Below are 16,704 nucleotides of genomic sequence, written 5' to 3'. Positions count from 1 at the left end.
GAGATGTGGGAACTGTGTCGAGGAGATGCCTGAAAGATATTGGCACTAATTAAATTGGGGTGGGCCATGTGGGTGAATGGAAAGTGACGGGGCAAGAATGGGTGGGATAGTATAAAATAGGAGGGTTTATAATTTTTATTTTATGATTAGTTTTTATTTGACCATGAGGCTATATGTTGCCCAGTAAAGATATAATTATTTAAGGGGGGTTGGATACAATTGTATAAATGTTTCGAACAAGTAATAAAATATAACAACTTTTTATATTTCTAATAAAAACTGTTACAAAACTCTCTAAAGAAATACTGATGTTCTTGAGAGCTGCTAAGTCGAATGATACTCGAGATCGATACACTATGTGATGACCTAAATTGTGTTTATATACTACACAACTACAACTAATCAATCTAAGATATGCATTATCAAAAACTAACTGAAACTGATACATATCTTCAACTGAATAGATAAAGTCCTATAACTCCGACATAAAAGATATCTACTCCATAATACAAGGAACAAAACAAATCTTCTAAGAACACTGTCTTCAAATACTGATGACATCCAAATGCTGATGATGTGTCAAATCTTAATGACACCCGAACAGCCAGATCCCGAGCTTCTTCTGATCATTGAGAATTCAATATGTAACAATCTCCCCCAATTTATGCTTAATGTAATGAAGCACAAATTTCATTCTCAATGATGCCAAAACCAATCTACAAAATGTACAAGGAATAAAGCTTACTTCAGTCTCTTCAGATAACTGACAGTTGTTTCCAGAAAGTTTTTCAATCTTTTTTCCTCCTTGTCTCGTAGAACTTTAACAAGCTTTTTCTTAAACTCTCTCTTTTCTTCAGTATCTTCTCCAAGCTGATAGATGGATGATCTCAACTTAGAAATTGAGCTTTTGTTTATCTCAAGATCACCAATCAACTTGAAACTGAAACTGACATCTTCATGATCGGGACTGAAGGATAACTGAGGACTGTTGAGAAAAATTTTTAGCACTGCAGCTCCCTTTTTCATCTTTATTTCTTGACCAGTATAAGTTCTGTACCCAGGAACATAATCACCATTGTATTTATCATCTTTTGTCATGACTCTTCTTTTGATGGCTTCAAGTATCATAGAAGACCAATTTCTGGTGACACTGTTCTCAACTCTAAGAAGATAGTGAATGTATTTCAATTCTATCACAGTATTTGTTAAGAGTTGCTGCAATGTAAAGCTCTTTACTTTACCATCCCTGAAAAAGTACAGAATCTCTTTTCTGACATCATTATCATTTATCTTTCTATAAACGATCTTCACAACTTCAATTTTCTCAAGATGTGAAGGAGAAATTTTTTCACTAAGATTCTCTGTCAGAGTATTTGTATCCAGCAGATCAGATCTTAAAATCTCCATATTATAATGACCAATGCCTCCTCTGGTTCGAGATTTAACAAGTTTCAGTTTTTCATTGTATTTCACCCAAGAAGGTTTCTTGATGGACTTATCAACATCTCCCACAACTGAAATAGAATCTTTTAACCCTGCTGACACAAATTCAACATGCTTGAACCCTTTAGGATAATCGAATGTATAAACATCTTTCCATCTTATATCCTTCTTGCTGAGAGGAGCATAACTTGTAGACAGATCATGAATCTTCTCTTTTGCTTTATGCCATAGTTCTCTATTTGATTTTAAAACTCTTTGCACATAATCTTTGCATGCTTGATCAGCTTTCCTTCTATCAACCTTTTATTTTTCATCAACCTCTGAAATACGAGGAGTGACTACTGTAGTAAGGGCTGACTCATTTAATGCTTCGATCACTTTTTCATCAGAGTCAAAATCAGTTATCAAGTTCATAGCATCAGGATCTGCTTTTACCTCAAGATTTGTGTCTGCATCAGGAGTTGCATTCTGATTTGCTATATCAGTTTGATCAATGTCAGTGGCTGATCTTTTCTTCTTTTGTATAATCAACTCTTCTGGCTTCTGAACTTCTTCATCTTCTTCATGTCCTTGTACAGGAACATAACCTTCTCTAGAAAGGAAATTCAGAAAAGTAGAGTTAAATGCAGTCACTTGACTTAATTTAGAAGTTCTTCCTCTTCCTCCTCTTCCTTTAGCTCTTGTAAATCTCCCACGTCTTTTTCCTCTTCCTTTAGAAGTGTTAGCTTCAGCTTCAATTTGAGTCATTAACTCCTTTTATTGCATAACTGCTTCTTCAGGTGTTAGATCAGGAAATTTTTCAGTTATATACCCAAGAGCACTCCTTGCATTCTTTTGCTCAAACTTCTTGTCTTTGTAGTATAAGACAATCTCCTCACCTGTTTCCTTATGCCTGTAAGGAAAGAATAATCCCTTAGCATCTGCTAAATTAGAGATTGTAACATCATCATCCTCAGGAGCACCAGCATTAGTCTTGTGCTTGGCTTTATGAGCACCAGTAGACTTCCTTTGTCCTGAAGAACCAGTCTTCTTGGAATGTTGAGGTTGTTGAGCAGTTAAAGAAATTTGAACATATGTAACTGGATTCTTATTCTTATCAGCATCATCATCAATATATTTATCCTTTTTATGAATATAATCTGGTATACATTTTGTAGCAACTATCTTCTCACCATTTTTGGCATCAGTATTTGAAAGAAGAGAAAATAGAGCATCCAGTTTGTCACCTATAGAAGAGACCTTATCTTCTAAGGAGGAAAGTCTAGAGGCCATGCAGTGTTGAGATTCAACAACATCTATGATAGTATTTTTCACACTTTTGAATTCAGCTGAGGTAGGTGTGTGAAGCATAAATCCATCAATTTTCTCCTTGACAGCAGCATGAGGCTTCTTCATATCATCAAGGTCAGAATGAATTCCTTTAACAGAATTAGTGGAGGCCTTAAGATGCAACTTCAGATCAGGAGTTTGAATTTCATCATAGGCACGATGAATATGTTGCAGGCCAACAGCAGAAGAGATAGAAGTATTTGCAAGTTTCCATTTATAATCCCATTATGTCTGTCGAAAATGCTCAACATCAGCACTGTAATAAGAAGGATTTTCATTGAAGTGCGAAGAAGAACCAACATTGGGCTTCTTAGATGCATCAATTGCAGTCTTAAGTTGAGTTGTGTTAGAATCATCTGCATCACTATCATTATCAGAATCAGACAACCCATCAGAAGAATTTGCAGAATCAGGCAGAATTGCCTTGCCTTTATCGAAATCCTTTGCAAGAGGTGCCTGTGGTTGATAAGATCCTGAAACAGAAACATGGTAACACCTAAATCTCTCTGTTCTTTTCAAGTGATCTTATCACTTCTCACACAATATATTACTTTTAAGAGTAATATTGTCCTCACAGAAGAAACTTTATAAGTAAAAAAAAACCTATAAGATTCTTGTCTCAAAGCTACCTCTCCTTTTGCCAGTACAGGAGACTGCCACTCAAAAAACAATTATGATATTTTCACACAGTCTCACAGAAAGGCTCAATCACACATTAAGCAAAGAAATAAGAGATGGCTGAGAAGAGTAGTATGCTTGTCATATAAATATAGGTAACCTCAAAGAAGAAACAATTTATAATCATACAAACATGAGAATATATGAGAAGTTAGCAATACCTGAAGGTGAGTCCTCAAGTGGAAGTGATGATAGTGGAGGAATAAACAGCACATCAGGATGCTTTTGCAAACTAGCAATCAGTAGGGGATCATCAATAGTAACTAGTTCAGTTGAAGGATGAATATCAATAGGAGCTGTTGTAACATCAGGATTTGATCTGTCAGGAGAAGGTGAGAGACCAGCATCAATACTTTGAACTGATGGTTCTTGCGGAGTCTGAGAAATGTGAGCTGCTTCAGCAATGCTTGGTGAAGGTTCTTGTGTGTTCTTCTAAAAAATATGATCATTTATGATTGCATCCACCTTTGACAGTATCTCCTGATGAGTTTGATTTTCATGTAGTAGTTGAACAGAGTCAACAAGAAGATCACTCTGAGCAATATTAACAATGATTTGTGCAGCCTCATTGTTTGTATCTTCCCTTTGAGAAGATGGTTCTTGTGTGACTGGATGTTTTGCAGTTGTTAAATCCCTTTGAGACTTAGGTTCTTGTGTACTAACATCCTTGGCAAGAGGCTAAGTCTTTTTCTTCTTTCTTATGTATCCAACTATTTCTTCACTTTTTCTTTTCAACTGGCTCTTTCTAGTTGTCTTGAGTTTAGCATCTGCTTTAATTACTGGAAGCTTGTCGAGCAGAGCACTAGCATCAGTAGTTGGCTACTTGGTTCCAGTAGTGTCAACAGAGTCATCAGGATGTTGATCAATGGATTTCTTGATTTTAGACAGTGACCCTATTGGCATCTGATCATCTGAGTTAGAATCATCATGTATGATCAGTCTTATTTTCCTGACTTGAAAATAGTCTTCTTTCTTCTCACTCTCACTCAGTGAGGCTTGTTTATCTTTATGTCCAGTTGTGACAGATTTCTTAAACAGCCTTTTATTTGTTACAACTGATGTCTTTTGAGAGACAGCAGAGGAGGCTAATTTAGAAGCTGGGTGTGTTTGTTGTTTAGAATAAGAAATGCTTGGGTTAGAAACAAGATGGGTGGTTTCTTGATTCTCAGCATCAGGAACTGTGACAGAGGTGCCAGCATCAGGATTTGCAGGCACTTGTGTAGGAGTAGGTCTATTTCTTAACAGAAATTGTCTGGCCTCTCTAGGCAGAAAGGGAGGTCCTGAAAATTTATTCTTTTCATCCCTTTTAATATGATCAGTGATAGCTTTTTCAGAAATTTGAAAAACAGGAAGTAATTCATCATCATCAAAAATAGCAGTAGGGCATAGAAAATTGAAAATCAGTTGTAGAAATCTAGTATACCCTATCACGCCTGAAGCATCTGCTCTCCTAGCAATTATGAATTGTAGTATAGTATTATCATAATCAAAATTACCAGAGTAAAAAAGAGAGTACCCAATTTTTAGAGAAGTGGATGGAAGAGCATCAAAATTTGTTGTTTTATTCAAGAAACACCTGCTGATGCAATCAAGGAAAAAGTTTCATTCTCCTTTCAGTTTAGTCCTTTCCAGTTTTCCAATGGTTGTGATTTCTCCTTGATAGCCTAAATTCCTTAGCATATCAAACAACTGCTCAGTGGAATGAGTATCAGGAGCACCATCAAGGGCAGGCAATCTCAAGGCTTGAAGCAGAATATCAGCATCCACTTCATATCTTTGGCCCTCATACTAAAAAAAACCCAGTGTTTGTTGAATTAACCAAAGCTGTATTCCATACCTGCATGACAGCCCTGTATGACACCTTGACAGGATTCGTAAGAGCATACCCAATTGGACATTGAAGTAGAAAATCCTGAATATCATGAAAAGATGATGGTAGCTGCTGATGTGTAAGTAGAGCTAAGTAATTTTTAGTGCCAAATGTATTTCCATGAATGATTGTGGTTTGGCTGAAAAGTGGTGAAACTTCAGACGGTGTCATGATGTGTATAGCTTGTGAGAGAGAGTATAAGTGAGATGTGCACAATGAAACTATGTGTATGATGAATTGTGTCACAAAATTTCTTCTGGTTATTTAACTTTACTACTCTGGAGTATGTATAACACATTCATATGAAGAAGGTAATTTAGTGAATTTGACTTCGGATAGGTAACAATTACTGAGTAATAGAATTTGACGGTGAAGTAAATTGCGGAAGTAAAGACAAAATACATACAGATATGTCAAGACACAACTGTAGAAATTTGTTTATCAGATAATCCACCATTAACTATTAATTAAGTGAGACACTTAATTGCAGTAATAAAACTACTCAGAAATTAATTAGTACAAATAATCTGAATTAGAACATGCTGACCTGTCGTCAGTATTTGAGACCTCTTTTCTGTCAGGATTTGACAAACTCAGGATATGTCGATTCGAATTCAACAGTTGTTTGTCCAAGCATCACAAATTATTAGCAAACCACAATTTTAATCAAAATAATCATCAAGATATACATTTTAAGTGGATGATGTAAAGATTAACATGCTTCAATTTAAGAACATTCACATGCATACATAGCGAAATAAGCATAGACTAAATCTTGAAATCAAAAGAAATTTCATTAATATATAAGAAGAGTACATTTTATAAAATCTGTGGATTATATGCAAAAGAAATTACAAGATAGTCCTAGTCTAAAAAGATGAACATCAACAGCCTTAGTCAAAGAACTAAGGCTTTTGATGTTGATTAGCTCCTCCTACTATTTACAAATAGCACAGCAAGACGAATGATCCATTCTTGCTGAAGAAGGGCTTCTCGTCGTGCTTCTTCCAAGTGATCAAGATGGAGATGATAATCTATCTCAAAGAACAGGAGATATGTTTGAATCTCCTGTGGAACCAAGTTCCACACCTCATTGGGAATGGCAGTGATGTGTCATTCCTGCTGCTAGTCATCACAACTGAACTCGACGTTGAAGTTCTCAAAGTTCATGAACATGTTGAAAAGAACCATTTTTGTTTATGGAGAAAAGCAATATGAGAGATGAGTGTGACGAAGGCAATTTGTGTATAGGCAAGGGTGATTTGATGGAATGAGAGTGATGGTTTAAATAACCAAGGGAATATCTAAGGACTAGAGGACTGATCAATTATTAAGTGTAGAGTTAACTTAATGATTTAACCAAAATATGTCTTGTTAAGGCACGTCTCCCTAGACTGATTTATAATGATGACAATGATATATTTATTCATACATGCACAATTAGCAAATAAATTCACTTAATTTATCATGCATATAATAAAATACATCAAATATTCCTGGCTTAATATCTAAAATAACATTTAGGACATATCAGGATTTGATCGATATACATCAGGATTTAATCAAATATAAATCGAAAAGAATTTATTTGTCCTAACTAACCATACCAAGTTCATTTACAAGCTTTGTAAATGTTGCTTCATGTAATGGCTTTGTGAAGATATCAGCCAGCTGCTGATCAGTAGGAACAAAATGAAGATATATGGTTCCTTCCATGACATGCTCTCTTATAAAGTGATATCCGAAACTGATATGTTTGGTGAGAGAGTGTTGCACTGGATTTCCTGTCATGGAAATAGCACTTTGATTATCACAATAAATAGGAATTTTTGAAAATGATAATCCATAGTCCATGAGCTGATTTCTCATCCATAACAACTGAGCACAGCAACTCCCAGTTGCAATATATTTAGCCTCAGCAGTTGAAGTAGAAATAGTTTTCTACTTCTTGATGAACCATGAGACTAATCTGCCTCCCAAAAACTGACAGCTTCCTGATGTACTCTTCCTGTCTATTTTGCATCCAGCAAAATCAGCATCTGAATAACCACATAATGCAAAATCAGCTTCCCTTGCATACTAGAGTCCAAATGAAACAGTACCCTTGAGGTATCTAAAAATTCTCTTTACTGCAATTAGATGTGGCCCCTTGGATTTGCCTGAAATTTTGCACACAAATAAGTGGTAAACATAATGTCTTGCCTACTAGCAGTTAGGTATAAAAGAGAACCAATCATACCTCTGTAGCTTGTGACATCAACTGCTGTACCTTCATGAGGATCAAGTTTTGTAGCAGTTGTCATATGAGTACTTGCAATTGCACTTTCTTGCATATTAAACCTCTTCAGTAGATTCTTTGTGTACTTGGACTGATTAATATAGATGCCATTATCAGTCTGTTTTATTTGCAAGCCTAGAAAATAGCTCATCTTTCCCATCATACTCATTTGATATCTTGATTGCATCAACTTTGAAAACTTACCACACAGTGTTTGATTAATTGATCCAAAAATGATATCATCAACATAAATTTTAACTAAAAGCAAATCATTACCTTTATTCAGATAAAATAAGGTTTTATCTATTGTACCTCTTTTGAATCCACTTTTAAGTAGAAACTGAGCAAGGGTTTCATATCATGCTCGAGATACTTGCTTCAGTCCATAGAGTGCTTTATCAAGTCTGTAAACATAGTCAGGATGTTTAGGATCCACAAATCCTAGTGGTTGTTCAACATAGACTTCCTCTTCAAGTTCTCCATTGAGAAATGCACTTTTGACATCCATCTGGAAGACTTTAAACTTCTTGTGAGCAACATATGCCAAGAAGATTATGATTGCTTCCATCCTAGCAACATGAGAAAATGTCTCATCATAGTCAATACCTTCATATTGGGAATAACCTTTAGCCACCAGTCTTGCCTTGTTTCTGATGATTGTTCCATCAGAATCAGTCTTATTTCTAAAGACCCACTTTGTGCCTACAATTGACCTGTTCTTAGGTCTAGGCACAAGCCTTCATACTTTATTTCTTTCGAACTTATTTAATTCTTCTTGCATAGCCATGACCCAATCTGCATCCTTGAGTGCATCTTTTACTTTCTTTGGCTCTTCTTTTGAAAGTAGATCGTGATATAAATATTCATTCTGAGTTGCACTTCTTGTCTTTACATCATCATAAGGATTTCCAATGATCAGATCAGGAGTATGATCTTTAGTCCATTTTCTAGCACTGGGTAGTGTCCTTCTGGAGCTAGATGCTCCCCCTAAATTGTATGCCTCATCAAATGCATTTGAGGCTCCCCCTAAATCTGTTGTCTTATCTCCTGATGAAATATTGGGACTTGACTCATGTTCATCTGATATTGAGTCAGCATGAGATTCTGAGAGATTATATTGAGAAGAACCTTGAGATGATTCTTCAATGTTAGTACCATCAGCTGACCCTTGTTGTTGCTCCCCCTCAACATGTGCAGGTTCATCAGTACAATGATTATCTTCAGAATCTGAAGGAGTGTCAGGATTTGGATCATCAGGATTTGACACTTCATTAGAGTTTGATTCAGATTCCAACAATGCATTTTCATTTGCAAAAATTAGATTCTCATGAGTGTCTTCTTCAAAACCAGGAATCTTCTTATCATCGAAAAATACATTTATGGAGACAACTACAGTGTTTGTTCTCAGATTGAAAACTCTTTATGCTCTTGATGGTGAGTATCCAACAAAGATTCCTTCATCAGCTTTTGATTCAAACTTTCCTAGCTGATCAGTATGAGTTCTCAAAACAAAGCACTTACATCCAAATATATGAAGATGTTTGAGACTGGGCTTCTTTTTTTTCAGCATTTAATAAGGAGTAACACCATGTTTGTTTATCAAAGTGATATTCTGAGTATAACATGCTGTGTTTACTGCTTCAGCCCAAAAGTAAGTAGGTAGTTTTGCTTCTTTTAGCAGAGTTCTGCTAGCTTCAATCAAAGTTATGTTCTTCCTCTCAACAACTCCATTTTGTTGAGGTGTACCAGGAGCTGAGAATTGTTGTTCTATGCCTTTGTACTTGCAGAATTCCTCCATTTTTGAATTCTTAAATTCAGTGTCATTATCACTTCTCAGAATTTTCACTCTATGAGTGGATCCATTTTCAATTTGCCTTATGTGGTCCAGAAGAATTTCTGGAGTTTCATTCTTCATGTGTAGAAAATAAACCCAAGTATATATGGTGAAATCATCAACAATTACGAGTGTGTACCTTTTCTTGTTGATGGACATTATGTTCACTGGTCCAAAGAGGTCCAAGTGTAGCATGTGATATGGCACTAAATTGAGAATTCTGTTTTGCTTTTGAAAGATACTCTTCTTTGTTTGGACTTTTGGCAAGCATCACAAAGACCATCAGATGAGTATAGCATATTTGGTAATCCTCTTACCAGCTCCTTCTTCACAAGTTCATTGATTGAATTAAAATTGAGATGTGAGAGCTTCTTGTGCCAATTCCAGCTCTCATCTACTGATGCCTTAGAGATAAGGCAAGTAGCTTCCTTTTCAAGACTTTCATGTAGCCTTGCTTCATATATGTTACCATGTCTGTATCCTATCAAGACAATTTTATTTGACTTGTTATTAACAACTTCACAGTGTGAGTCATAGAATACCACATGATAACCTCTGTCAGTGATTTGACTGATGCTCAGAAGATTATGCTTCAGTCCATCCATCAGAGCTACATTCTCTATTGTTACCTTTCCAATTATCAAGTTGCCATATCCCAGAGTGTGTCCTACATTTCCATCTCCATAAGATACATCTGGGCCAGCCTTCTTCTCAAATTCTGACAGCAGGGATTTATTTCCAGTCATGTGTCCTGAACATCCACTATCTAAGACAAGTGTATTTTTCTTGTTACCCTGCAATCAGAAGAATAATTAATTAGAAGAATTTTTAAGGACCCACACTTGTTGGGACCTCTTTTTGGATAACTTAAGCCTTTGTGTGTCAGGAGTACTTCTGACAGTTTTTCCTTTGTCGGGATTTGTCTTGTCAGAAGCAGATTTAGTAGAACCAAAAGAATTAAGCACACAAGCAACTTTATTAAATTTAGGCAAAGGTTCATAATAGTTGTGATACAGCTTATGATAGGAACTACAAGTATAAATTGAATGCCAACTACTTCCACAATGAAAACAAGGATTTTATGATTTATAAAATACTGATCTACCTCTAACATCAGACTCAGGAATAACAGTTTTCATTTTCTTACTCCTCCTGCAATCAATAGCAAGATGATTAGTATTTCCACAGTTAAAACAAGTTTTTCTAGGAGCATTGGGAACAACCTTGTAATTTGAATCCTTAGAAATACCTTGCTTACCATTCCTGTTTCTTTTAGGACTTTTTACTTGAGGCTTGTCAGTAACCTCAGATAATTTCTTTTTCAATTGTCTTGCTGACAAAAGTCCTATGTTCTTTTCTTTCTTAACAGTCTTAATGGTTTCCTTGCTGTCCTTTCTTTGAGATTTATTACTTACCAATTTTTCTTGTGATACTGATGTTGAACCCTTTTCAAAGATGGATTTGGGCTCATCAGCTTCTGAAGAGATAAACTTAACAGGAGTCTTAAGGGAAATTTTATTTTCAGTGTCAACATCTTTAACTCCATCTTTATAGCCTAGGCATTCTTTCCAGTTTTTCTTTGAGATCATCTCATGAACCTTTTTACCTGAATCAGTCCAGGCTTTAATGGTTTTTCTCTCATTTTCTAAATCCTTTTCTAACATACTGTATCTAGCTTCAAGGATCTTTACTGTATGTTTAGCTCTCTCACATTCTTTCTTAAAATCAATCTGATTTATTAAATCAGACTCTAACTGTACATTCCTAGATTTCAAGATCTCAATTTTAGTTATAAGTCTATCATTTTCTAGAGTCTTATTCTTAAAATTACCATGTTGAGATTTAAGAATAGATTTCAACTCAGATATATCTTCAGTATCAAAAGAGAAGAAAGAAGTTGGTACCTTAGACTCAGAAGAAGCAGGATCATCAAGGCTAGCCATCAGTGCATATCATGTGTCTTCATTTTCAGAATCAGAGGAGTTCATCCAATTTTTGCTTGATGTGATCAGGGCTTTGTTCTTCCCTTTATCATGCTTTGTTTACTTGCACTCTGTAGCAAAGTGACCAGGTTCATCACAGTTGTAGCACTTGATCTTTGTCCTGTCTACCTTTCCAACTTTAGAGTCCTTTCCATCTCTTCTCCCAGTTGACTTCCTTTCACTTCCAGTGAACTTCTTCCGGAAGCTTATGTTGTTCTTAGACTTCCTGAATTGCATCCTCTTGAAGCCCTTAACCAGCAATGCAACCATTTGCATGACATCAGAATCTGTCATGTTCTCATCAGTTTTAGAATCAGTATCATCATCAGGATTGGATGATGAATCATCAGTATTTGATTTTGGCAAATTGTTCTTCTTTCTTACAACTCCAACATACTTTTCTTTTGAAGCTTTATCATTTACTTTCAAAGCAACTGATTTTCCTTTGCTGCTTTTTCTCTCCTTCCTTTGCTGGACTTCCAAGTCATGAGTTCTCATCATGCCATAGACTTCATCCAGAGTGATTATTTCCAAATCATACTGATGTCGTATGATTGAAGTCTGAGTCTCCCATTTTTCACTCAAGGCTCTCAGAAACTTGGTGTTTGAATCCTCTTGATCATACACCTTTCCCACCAAAGACAGATTGTTGAGCAGGGTCAGAAATTTGTCATAGATGTCAGTGAGACTTTCATCAGGCTTGGCCTCAAAGTGTTCATATTCTTGAATCAGAACATCCCTTCTGTTCTTCTTGATGGCCATGGTTCCTTGACATTGAGTTTCAAGAGCATCCCATATCTCTTTGGCAGTCTTGTAGGCTATAACCCTGTTTGACATCACGAAATCAAGACTGTTATGCAAAATGTTTCTTACCTTTGCATCTTTCAGCACAACTACTTTCTCTTCTGGAGTCCACTCACTCTTCTCCTTTAGCTGATAGTGTTCAGTAATAGTAGGAGTTGCAGGCATCAGTTTTGTTGGCATATAGGGTCCATCATTAATCACGTCGAGATAATCTAGATCTGTAGCTTCGAGGTGCATGAGCATCTTCACCTTCCATATAGGATATTCAGTCTTTTTCAGAATGGAAATTTTAATACTTTCATACTTGTTCAGAGACATGTTTAGATCGTTTCTAATTGTAAGTTTATCAGTGAGCTCTGATACCAATTATTTCCCAGTAAAGATACAATTGTTTAGGGGGGGTTGGATACAATTGTATAAATGTTTCGAACAAGTAATAAAATATAACAGGTTTTTATATTTCTGATAAAAACTGTTACAAAACTCTCTCAAAAAATACCGATGTTCTTGAGAGCTGCTAGGTCGAATGATACTCGAGATCGATATACTGTGTGATGACCTAAACTGTATTTATATACTACACAACTACAACTAATCAATCTAAGATATGTATTATCAAAAGCTAACTGAAACAAATACATATCTTCAACTGAATAGATAAAGTCCTATAACTCAGAAGTAAAAGATATCTACTGCACAATACAAATAACAAAATAAATCTTCTAAGCTGACTGTCTTCAAATACCGATGACATCCAAATGCTGATGATGTGTCAAATCCTGACGACACATCAAATACTAATGACACCCGAACAGCCAGATCCTGAGCTTTTTCTGATCATTGAGAATTCAATATGTAACACAATATATATATAGGGCAGCACTCCATAGAGTACCCTCTTATATAGAGAATCGTGGAGAACCATTATTTAAAAAATTTAAAATATATATTTTATTTTATTTTTCATCATATATAGTTATATATATTAATTATCAAGTTAAAAATCGAAGTTACACAATTTTTTTATTTAAAAAATCATTGAAATTAATCAAAAAGTTTAAGTTGGTTATATAGTAGAATCACAGTAGATCACACTTATTAAAAATTATTCCACTGTAGAATCAAATTTAAAATTAAGTAATTTTATCTAATTTTAATTGTTAAATTTTTTATTATATTCAAATATAATTATTATTCTAGATTAACATCGAATTTTTTTTTTTTTAAAAATAAAATTTCCAATTTGTGATGAGTATCTATAATAAAATCAATAGTTTTCCACGGTTCTCCGTATAAGATGGTTCTCTAAGGAGTAGAGGCCTATATATATATATATATAGAGAGAGAGAGAGAGAGAGAGTTTTACTCCAATACAAACTAAATTAAAATACAAACTACAAACTACACCATCACACACACAACTCCACCTTATTCCCTCTATTTTTAATTGAATTTTTCCCGTTAATTGGTGAATTCTTTTTAAAATCTAACTTCACTGTATTTTTATATATCATCCAACCATCAGTATGAATACCATATTTGATATATTTCGGCGATAAATCAGTAATTATGCCTACGAGAATCACTAAAATCTACTGGTTCCTAAAATAGTACTGATTTTCAGCTTAGTGATTCAGTTAAGCTTAAATACTGATTTCTCGTCAAAATATAGCAAATATACTATACAAATTGATGAGTGAGAGATGGATAAAAATATGATAAAATTAATTTTTAAAAATAGTTAACCGATTAACGGGAAAAGTCAAATTAAAAACGAAGGGGAAAATAATACATAATGCACATGGAAGAGAGAGAAACAGATTAAATATGTGGATCTTATTGGTTTGTAGTTTGTATTCTAATATTGGTTTGTATTTGAGTAATTGCATATATATATATATGGTGAGTCTCAGTGGGGAACTACTTAAACGAGTAACGTAGGAACTAACTACTTAAACGAGTAACGTAGGAACTAACTGACCTCCGTTATATATATGATAACTCCGGTGAGCGGGGCGGCTCTTTTCGATGCCGTTCCTGGACCTTCTAGGTGTGAATAAGGTGTAGCGTCTGTTGGGAGCCTGCAAAACAACACCGGAGGGGGGTTTTGTCCCCGCGACGCCTTTGGTGTGAGAAAACGAAGCTGGTTGGGGAAGATGAAGATGGAGAGGACTAAGGTGGCTTGTGTGTGTATAGGCTGTGTATATGAGAGTGTGTGTAGTGAATTGTTTCTAGCCCCTAAACCCTTCATCTTTGGGGGTATATATAGCCCCAAAGTTAGGGTTTAGGGGTTGGTACATTTAGATCAGGGTCGTTGGTTCTTGGATGCGGAGGACGCCTGGCTTGGGTGGATTGCGTACACGTGTCCAGGCGAGGACCACCCTCAGGGTGTCCTAACGGTACTCTGGCACGCGTCATGTTTGTCTGATACGTTAGTTGTTGATAGCTGTCATCATCTCGCGCCCACGTATCCTTCCTTGGCGGGTTGTGGAATGTGCATATGGTTGCTGGGACCCCCTTTAGGGTGATCCTGATTCTAGGCTAGATCCAGGTAGACAGGTGACACAAACCCCTATAATTACACACACTAAAATAAACACATTAATTCACTAAACCCTAATTATGGAATCAAAATCAATCAAATTCAATACGCTGCTAAAACAATCATCACTAGCGCCAGATGATCAAGAAGAAGAAGAAGAAGAAGAAGAAAATCAAGTAGATCTGGACCCTGGTAGGAGAAGATCCAGGTAATGGGCTGGATCCTGGTTAGGAGATGATCCAGGTCCTAGATTGGTCATGAGCCTGGGTCTCTCCACTTGATTGTGCTAGGTAAGGGGGGTCTTGATCCATCAATTGAGCCTGATACCCCTTAGATCCAGGTTGGCCCCTAAGCAGGTTGCTTATTATTTGTGTGATATTTCTAAATGCACGTGTATCTATACGTTTTTCATTCATTTTTTCACTATTTCATCAAAAATAAAATTCTTCAAAAATTATGTAAAATAATATTATATTATTTAAATAAATTATTTGTGTTATGTAAATTATAGCGGTGTTTTGTATTTAAAATAAAATTAATGTGTTATATTAAACACGCGTTAATATAAAAAAATATAATTTATTTTGAAGAATATAATGTTATTTAAACACGTATTCTATAAAAAAAATTGTAACATATTTATAGTTTCTACTGTAAAATCAAATCTAAGATTGTGTAAAATATTTAAAAAAATTATGTGTATTGAATTTTGTTTTTTTTTGTAATATTGTTTATGTTGATTTCTCATGCAATTGTTACACATGTTCTACAAATTATTTTACTTTAACACCTATTTACAGAAACTATAAAGTTCTGTAAAAATAATATAAAAATAAAATTATATTATTTAATTAAAATCTATGTTTTCTGTAAACTATAATGATGTTCTGTATTTAAAATTAAAATAAAATTAATGTGTTTTATTAAACACGCGTGTTAATTAATAATATTTTTTGCTTTTATCTATTTTCTAATGGAGTATTTTTTTTCGTAATGGCAATGTTATCGGTGAGCAACGAATGTTACTTTTTGAGATTCATGACAGTACTGGGGATCAGTTTGATCTTAGTAAGGCCGGGCACTTTAGAATGCATGAGTACTCATTAAGCGGGATTAATAAGGGCCTTAAATCTGCTAATGGGGATGATGTTGTTCTTTGTAAAATCACGTTCGATTCTTCTAAGAATCCTGTATTCATCCCGGGGTCCAAAAGTACTGATCATAGTTTAATTAATAGGGCTAAAGGTCAAAACATTGAACAGAAGAAGAACGAGGAGATTGTTGAGAGGAGTGTCTGGGACAATGTGGAGGGGACTGCAAATTTAACATCGACAAGTGTGGTTGAGATTGAGACTCTCTCTCTCTCTCTCTCTCTCTCTCTCTCTCTCTCTCCCTCCCTCCCTCTCTCTCTCTCTCTCCCTCCCTCTCTCTCTATCTCTCTCCCTCCCTCTCTCTCCCGCTCCCTCTCTCTCCCTCTCTCTCTCTCTGTGCGGTAATAACAAGATTTGTCTTTGATGATTGTTAGTTGTCAAATATTAACTATGTATGCTTCCCTGTTACTATTTGCTTATGCTAATGCCAAATTTTGGGATTCCTGTTTCATAATCTGTGTATACAAAAAAATACACTTCATATGCTGATGATAGAAATAGTAAATTCTTTATGGTACAATACCCATAGTAAAACAAGGACATAGTGAGAAAAACACACATGTAGATAAGTAAAATACTAGAACACATGTAAATAATATGATTAAAAATTTATGGATAATATGTTACTTACAGTATGGATAATATGTTGGTTACAGTACATTGGATAATCAGAATTTGAAATAGCAATGGTGATCGATGATCACCAACTTATTCCCAAATGTAACTCAACATCTTATTACAAAATCAACCTGTAGATAAATTTAAAACGCCTCCTTTTCTGGACTACATTGAA

The sequence above is a fragment of the Apium graveolens genome, chromosome 9 (assembly GCF_009905375.1).
Source record: "Apium graveolens cultivar Ventura chromosome 9, ASM990537v1, whole genome shotgun sequence".
Lineage (NCBI taxonomy): Eukaryota > Viridiplantae > Streptophyta > Magnoliopsida > Apiales > Apiaceae > Apium > Apium graveolens.
This window is presented reverse-complemented; position numbering follows the sequence as displayed.